This window comes from Galeopterus variegatus, unplaced genomic scaffold, assembly GCF_000696425.1.
Source record: "Galeopterus variegatus unplaced genomic scaffold, G_variegatus-3.0.2 Scaffold488, whole genome shotgun sequence".
NCBI classification, from domain to species: Eukaryota; Metazoa; Chordata; class Mammalia; order Dermoptera; family Cynocephalidae; genus Galeopterus; species Galeopterus variegatus.
This window is the reverse complement of record NW_007726599.1, coordinates 1-7,249: the sequence shown is the minus strand read 5'-3', so window position 1 is coordinate 7,249 and position 7,249 is coordinate 1.

Here is a 7,249-nt window from a genome sequence, read left to right as displayed (position 1 = left end):
CCCAGTGTTTCATGCTCTGAGTCGTGGCTTTAATCAAAAGCTCTTTCCACCTTCCCTACCTGGAGAACATCCATCATCTACCCGAGCTTTGGCCACTTGTCCCATTTTCTCTGCAGCTTGTCCTCATGCTCATTAAACTCTGCCCTGTGCTCTCGTGTGCCCCCATACCCCCTCCTTACAGCACTGGCCATGTTGTGTCTAGCTGTTTGTATGCGTTAAGGGTTGAATTATGGCCCGCTCTCCCCCCTCCAAATTCAAATGTTGAAATCCTAACCTCCAGGACCTTTGAGCTTAACCTTACTTGGAAATAGAGTTATTGTTGATGTAATTAGTTAAGATGAGGTTATATTGGAGTATAGTGGGCCCTTAATCCAATGCAACTGTTGTCCTTATTAAAAGGAGAAATTTGGACACAGAGTCATGAACACAGGGAGAATGCCATGTGAAGACAAAAACAGAGATTGGGGTGATGCTTCTACAAGCCAAGGAATGCCAAAGGTTGCCAGTAAACCACCAGAACCTAGGTAAGAGGCATGGAACATATTTCTCCCTCTCAGCCCTCAAAAGAGACCAACTCTGTCGACACCTCGATCTTGGACTTATAACCTCTAGAACTGTGAGACAGTATTTCTGCTGTTCAAGCCATCCTGTATGTGGTACTTTTTTTACAGCAGCCCTTGCAAGCAAATACAGTACACGTCTGTCTTCCTCACTGGGGCACCACCGCTTGAGTGTAGAGGGAGAGTGTTACTTATCTGTGCATGCAGAGCACTCTAAGATCAGGGCCATCATTTGGAAAATGCTCAAGAAATGTTTGCTGAATAAGGCCATCTCTGCAATTGTAGAATCTCACACAGGGCCTGGTACACAGTAAGGGCTTTACTCTTGGTCGCAATAAAAATGACATAGTTTTGGACCTTATTGGAGATACAGAAGAAATATATGACACAGTTTCTTCCTGCCTTTAAGCATATTTTAGGATCATTAAAGAGACAAGATCTGTCTGTACTTACAAATCAATTAAGAAAGAGTACAAGGCAGTCCACCGAGCAGATTAGGAATCTGTGCCACTGCATGCATCAAAAGCAGCAAACGCAAAGGGCACGTGTGTTTCCTTTCAGTCTAGCTAAATATCAAGCTCTCTACTTTCTGGAATTAAATCATGAAAACAACAGAGTCAACATTTAAACACAAGTGTTTCTCAATCTGTGAAGGTTATACTTTATTTTTATCTTGCACATGTTTACGTGTTGCTTAAAACATGCATAGTTGTTTCTTGTTTGTGTGGGTGGTTTTCTATACTAGACTGAAACTCCATGAATACAAGGTTAACATGCTTTCTTTCCCTTTCCTGCCTTCACAGGATCTCCTACACAGCAAGGCATGCAGATGAGAATTAGCAAATTCCTGTAAAATAAATGGTGTTTATGTGTTTGCAGGTTTATGTGTACTCATGTATGGGGGTGGGGCAGTGGTTTCGAAGAGAGTATTTAGAATAAGAATGTGGATTTACAAAATCTAGCCCCAGATAAGTGCTAACTACTATATTTAATTAGAACAGCTAATGGAATCTAAATGAACCGATTGAATGAGAAATAGGTAAGAGACATAAGGAAATAACTATGCTAAATGTAGATAGCTCTGTCCCTCAGAGTTTTTATGACAGTATAGATGTGTGTGAGGGCATCTCACACCCTTACCTGCTAGCTGTCTCAGCAATCAGTGAGAGAGGAGAGAGGCTGCTAAAGTTACTATGAATGACAGATCCAGAATGGAGTGAGCTTAAGAAAACTGATACTGATTTGGTGTTTATCCAATGCCTTATTCTGAGTTAGAAAGTCTAGAATTTTCTACTTAGGAACAAAACATAATGCTTCAACATGGGCCAGAGATTTCTCAAGATGCAGCTGTAGATTAGAATTACCTGGTGTATTTATAAAAATGCAAGTCCTAAGAACACATCCTAGACCTAGTGAATCAGAATTTTTGATGCAAAGCTAGGAATGTGCATTTTCAGTAGCTGATTCTTATCAGCTTATAGTATTCTGACACACACTAAAGTTTGGGAGTCACTGGTTGAGAGAGTCATAGATTTGATTCCAAATGATCCAGCTAGGATTCATTGTCTAGTATAGCACTGGCCATCCAACTGGTGTCATAGGTCATAAGGGGACTTAGAGAGATCGTGTGTGTTTGGCTAAACATATACTGGTTGAGAGAGTCATAGATTTGATTCCAAATGATCCAGCTAGGATTCATTGTCTAGTATAGCACTGGCCGTCCAACTGGTGTCATAGGTCATAAGGGGACTTAGAGAGATCGTGTGTGTTTGGCTAAACATAATCCATCACTGCTACCATGGAGCACAAACACACAGCTCCAGTGCCCATTCTTTACAAAAGGTGGGTATGTAGTGTGATCTTGCTATAAAAAGTATGGTTCTACTTATTAATAAATTTCCCTTGGGAAACTGAATTACCTTCTCTGGGCCTCAGTTTCCTCATCTGAAATATGAAACACTGAAGTAAATGATCTCCAAAGTCCCTTCCAGATCTAAAAAATGATAATTTTACATTCTTTTCTACTAAGTATATACTAACCAAGCTCTTTTTGCACAACTTTATTCCCGGTATAAACCAAATAATTGAGATAGCAAACCAGGGCATTGTGTAGGAAGAGTAAGAGCACTGTACGGGGAGCTTAGATTTGGTCCTAACTCAGTCATTAATTAGCTTGGTGACATGGGACAAATTATTTAATGAGTCTGGGCTTCATTTTTGTCACTTGTGAGTCGTTTGAGTTAGACAATTTCAAAGTTCTGTTTCAGCATTAATTCCCTTCAGGAATGAAGATGAATTAAAGACATTCTTAGATGAAAGAAAACTGGAGGAATTTATCACCAGCAGACCTGCTCTAACAGAAATGCTAAAGGAAGTTTTTCAGATGGAAGGTAAATGCTACCAGAGGGAAACCTGGACCATCAGGAATGAAGGAAGAACCACAGAAATGATAAATATCTGGGTAAACAAAACAGATTATTTTCCTCCTCTTAAGTTCTTTACAAATATGTATGATCATTAGAAGCAAAAATTATAACATTGTCTGATGGAGTTTCAATATATATATATATATAGACATAATACATATGACCACTACAGCATAAAGGGAGGCAGGTAAAGGGACCTATATGTTGGTAAGAGTTCTGCATTCTACTTGAAGTGGTAAAATATTAATTCCAAATAAACTGAGAAACATTAAGTTTGTATATTGTAATCCTTAGAGCAACCAGTAAAAAAAACACTAAGAGATATAATAAAAACTTAAAAAATATATTAAAATGGGACACTGAAAATATTTAAATCATGCAAAAGAAGACAGAAAAGGGGAAAGAGGAATGAAAAATATAGGGAACAAACAGAAAACTAATTATAAAATGGTAGACCTAAATGCAAGCATACTAATAATCATATTAAATGTAAATGGTCAAAATACATCATTTAAAAGACAAAGACGGTTAGAATGGGTTAAATAAAAACCAAAACCAAACAAAATAAAAAANAAAAAACAAGACCCAGTGTTATACTGTCTGCAAGAAACTTGATAGGTATATCACCACAGGTAGGTTAAAGGTAAAACAATAGAAAATGAGATACCAAGCAAACACTAATCAAAAGAAATTTGGGATGATTATATTAATATCAGAAAAAGTAGAGTTTAGAGCAAGGAAAATACAAAGGATAAAAAGGGACATTACATAATAATAAAAGGGACAATTTACCCAGAAGACATAATAATCCTAAATGTGTATGTCTCTAACAACAGAGTCTCAAAGTATATGAAGTGAAACTAATAGAACTGAAAGGATAAATGGACAAATCCAACAATTATAGCTGGAGACTTCAATGTGTCTTTCTCTGCAATTAATAGAACAAATGGAAAACCAACAATGATATAGAAGACCTGAGCAACCCTATCAGCCAACTAGATCTAATTAACACTAATAGGACATTTCACACAACAGTAGCATAACACACATTATTTTCTAGTGTACATGACATTTACCAAAACAGACTATTTCCTGGGTTATAAGACAAGCATTTAAAATTTTAAAATACCAAAATAATACAAATTATGCTCTCTTCCCATAATAGCATTTGGAATGATAAACATATACATACCATATGACCCAGCAATTCACTCTACGTATTTACCAAAATGAATTGAAAACTTGTGCATACTAAACCTGTCTATAAAGGTTTTGTAGAAGCTTATTAATAATTGCCCCAAATTAGAAATAATGCAAATGTCTTTCAATGGACAGATAGATAAGCTGTTGTACATCATATAGTGGAATACTATTCAGCAATAAAAAGGATCAAGATATTGATATACACAATAGCATGGATGCATCTCAAGGCATTTTGCCAATGATAGAATCCAGTCACAGAAGTTTACATATTGTATGACTACATTTATATGATATTCTAGAAATGGGGGTTGTGACAAAGGTATAACTACCAAGGAGCAGTAGCAAGAAGCTGTTTTGGGTGATGGGACTGTTCTGTATTGTTGTTGTGATGATGGTCTTATGAATCTATACATATGTTAAAACTGACAGAACTGTACATTAAAAAAAGGTAAACTTTATTGATTATGTTATTCACTTAACTGTACATTAAAAAAAAAAGTAAAGAATGCATACTTCCATCCAAAATAATTTTTCCTATAGTCTGGCTTTAATAGCAAAGGATTGTTATAAAGAAGTAAATGCCCATCCACAGGAGAATAAATAAATAAATTACATAGTGGTCATGTAATGAGAAACAGCAATTAAAATGAAGGAAGAACAACTGTATTTTGTCAATATGGATACATCTTCAAGTTGCAAAGGATATGAATATTTATATATACTGCATGTGTGTGTAGCATATGACACTATTTAGATAAGCTTCAAAACTGGCAAAATTGATGTTATTTATAGATAAATATATACCTAGTAAAACTGAAAATATGCACGAAAATGATGTACACTGTTTTAGTTCGGGCTGCTTTAATGAATATACCACAGACAGGTGGTTTAAACAATGGAAATTTATTTCTCTCAGTTCGGGAGGCTGAGAAGTCTGAGGTCAAGCTGCCAGCAGATCCAGTGTCTGGTGAGGACACCCTTCCTGGTTTGTACACGGTCATCATCTTGTATCCACACATGGTAGACAGAGAGCTTGGGTCTTGTCATCCCCTCATAAGGGCACTAATCCTATTCATAAGGGCTCCACCCTCACACCCTAACTACTTCCCAAAAGCCCTACCTCCAAATACCATCACATTGGGTCAATATAGATACATCTTCAAGTTGCAAAGGATATGAATATTTATATATATTGCATGTGTGTGTAGCATATGACACTATTTAGATAAGCTTCAAAACTGGCAAAATTGATGTTATTTATAGATAAATATATACCTAGTAAAACTGAAAATATGCACGAAAATGATGTACACTGTTTTAGTTCGGGCTGCTTTAATGAATATACCACAGACAGGTGGTTTAAACAATGGAAATTTATTTCTCTCAGTTCGGGAGGCTGAGAAGTCTGAGGTCAAGCTGCCAGCAGATCCAGTGTCTGGTGAGGACACCCTTCCTGGTTTGTACACGGTCATCATCTTGTATCCACACATGGTAGACAGAGAGCTTGGGTCTTGTCATCCCCTCATAAGGGCACTAATCCTATTCATAAGGGCTCCACCCTCACACCCTAACTACTTCCCAAAAGCCCTACCTCCAAATACCATCACTTTGGGGATTTAGGCTTCAACATATGAATTGGGGAGGGGGAAAAACACAGAAACATTCAGTCCATAGCATACATCAAATTCAGATCTGAAGAATATATTACAAAATGCTAAAACTTGACAAAGTTCGGTGGTAATATATGGATGCTGGTCATGTTATTCTGTATACTTTTCTGTATACTTACAACATTTCATTAACAACTTGACTTGATTTCCCTTGTGGCCTCATACCCTGGGCTCTTCTAGTTTCTTAAAGAGATAGTTGAGATAAATAAAGTGTTGGGCTTTGAGTTAACGTGAGGGAGATTAACAGAGGTCAGCAGTCAAGAAATTTGCCCTATTTCTTTTCAAAGGCATGATAGAGGGCAAAGAATATACATAAGAACAATTTTGACTTAAATTAACTATATTTATATTTTAGAATGGCAAGAAATTCACAAACTGTGTGTGTAGCTGCTTTCAGACCATGTAATCCTTGTAAGCAGCACCCTTGCACAGATTATGTGAGCTTGAGACGCCAGACTGAAAAACAACAGATGTGTTTTCCTTGTTTCAGTTTTTACTACCTTGACAGCACAGCTGTTATCAAAAGGTGGGAAGTTAGGACTTTTTGAGTCTTTGGAAAGTCATATCTTAAGTATTTTAACTGCTGTCTAGCAACTCCTAATCCATGATACAAATTCACAGCCAGTGGGCGAGACAAACATTAAACAAATGTAACACAAATAAATATCTTGTTCTGGCTCAAAGTTCAGTCTCAGAACATCAATATAGCTAAAATAAATAAAAATGACTCCAAAAACCTTTGCAAATGAACATAGGTCTTCACTCAATTGCTTTTGAGGGGGCGGAGAAGTAAGAATTACATTACTGAGGTACACAACGATTGTATTCCTTCCTGAACATCCTTAACACATGCCTCTCTCTTCATAAAGTCCTTGCTTTATGGTCTTTTCTTCCTTTCACCCTTCCACCTCCACTCCCACAAACTGCACCCCACCACGCTTTTCCTCCTGTCTATTTCATGCACCCCAACCCTTCCATATGTAAGCAATCTGTTCTGCTCCCCCTGCTTGCCATTTCCCCTCAATGACCAAATGGTTCAGCCCCACAGAGGTCTGCAAGCAAGTGGGATCATGAAAGGACCCTTCCTTCCTGGAAAGAGAATTTCAGATATTTATAATATAATATTGCAATACGTTAGCTCTGTCCAATTAAAAATCATAAAGTTAACAATTATAGTTGGAGCAAATACAATGACCTCATTTGCATTCTCTTCATGTTGTTTTTATTCTTTTAATTTGGAAGCAAGGATGAAAGGTGTAAAAGACGATTAGTCATTTTAGAAACAGACGACTGTAGCCCAAGCCTGCGTTGAACTAGTCACGCCCTCTTTCTTTCTCTGGGTTAGAATAAGTTCCACGTTTCACAAGCTTCATCTGGTAGCTAGGAAAAT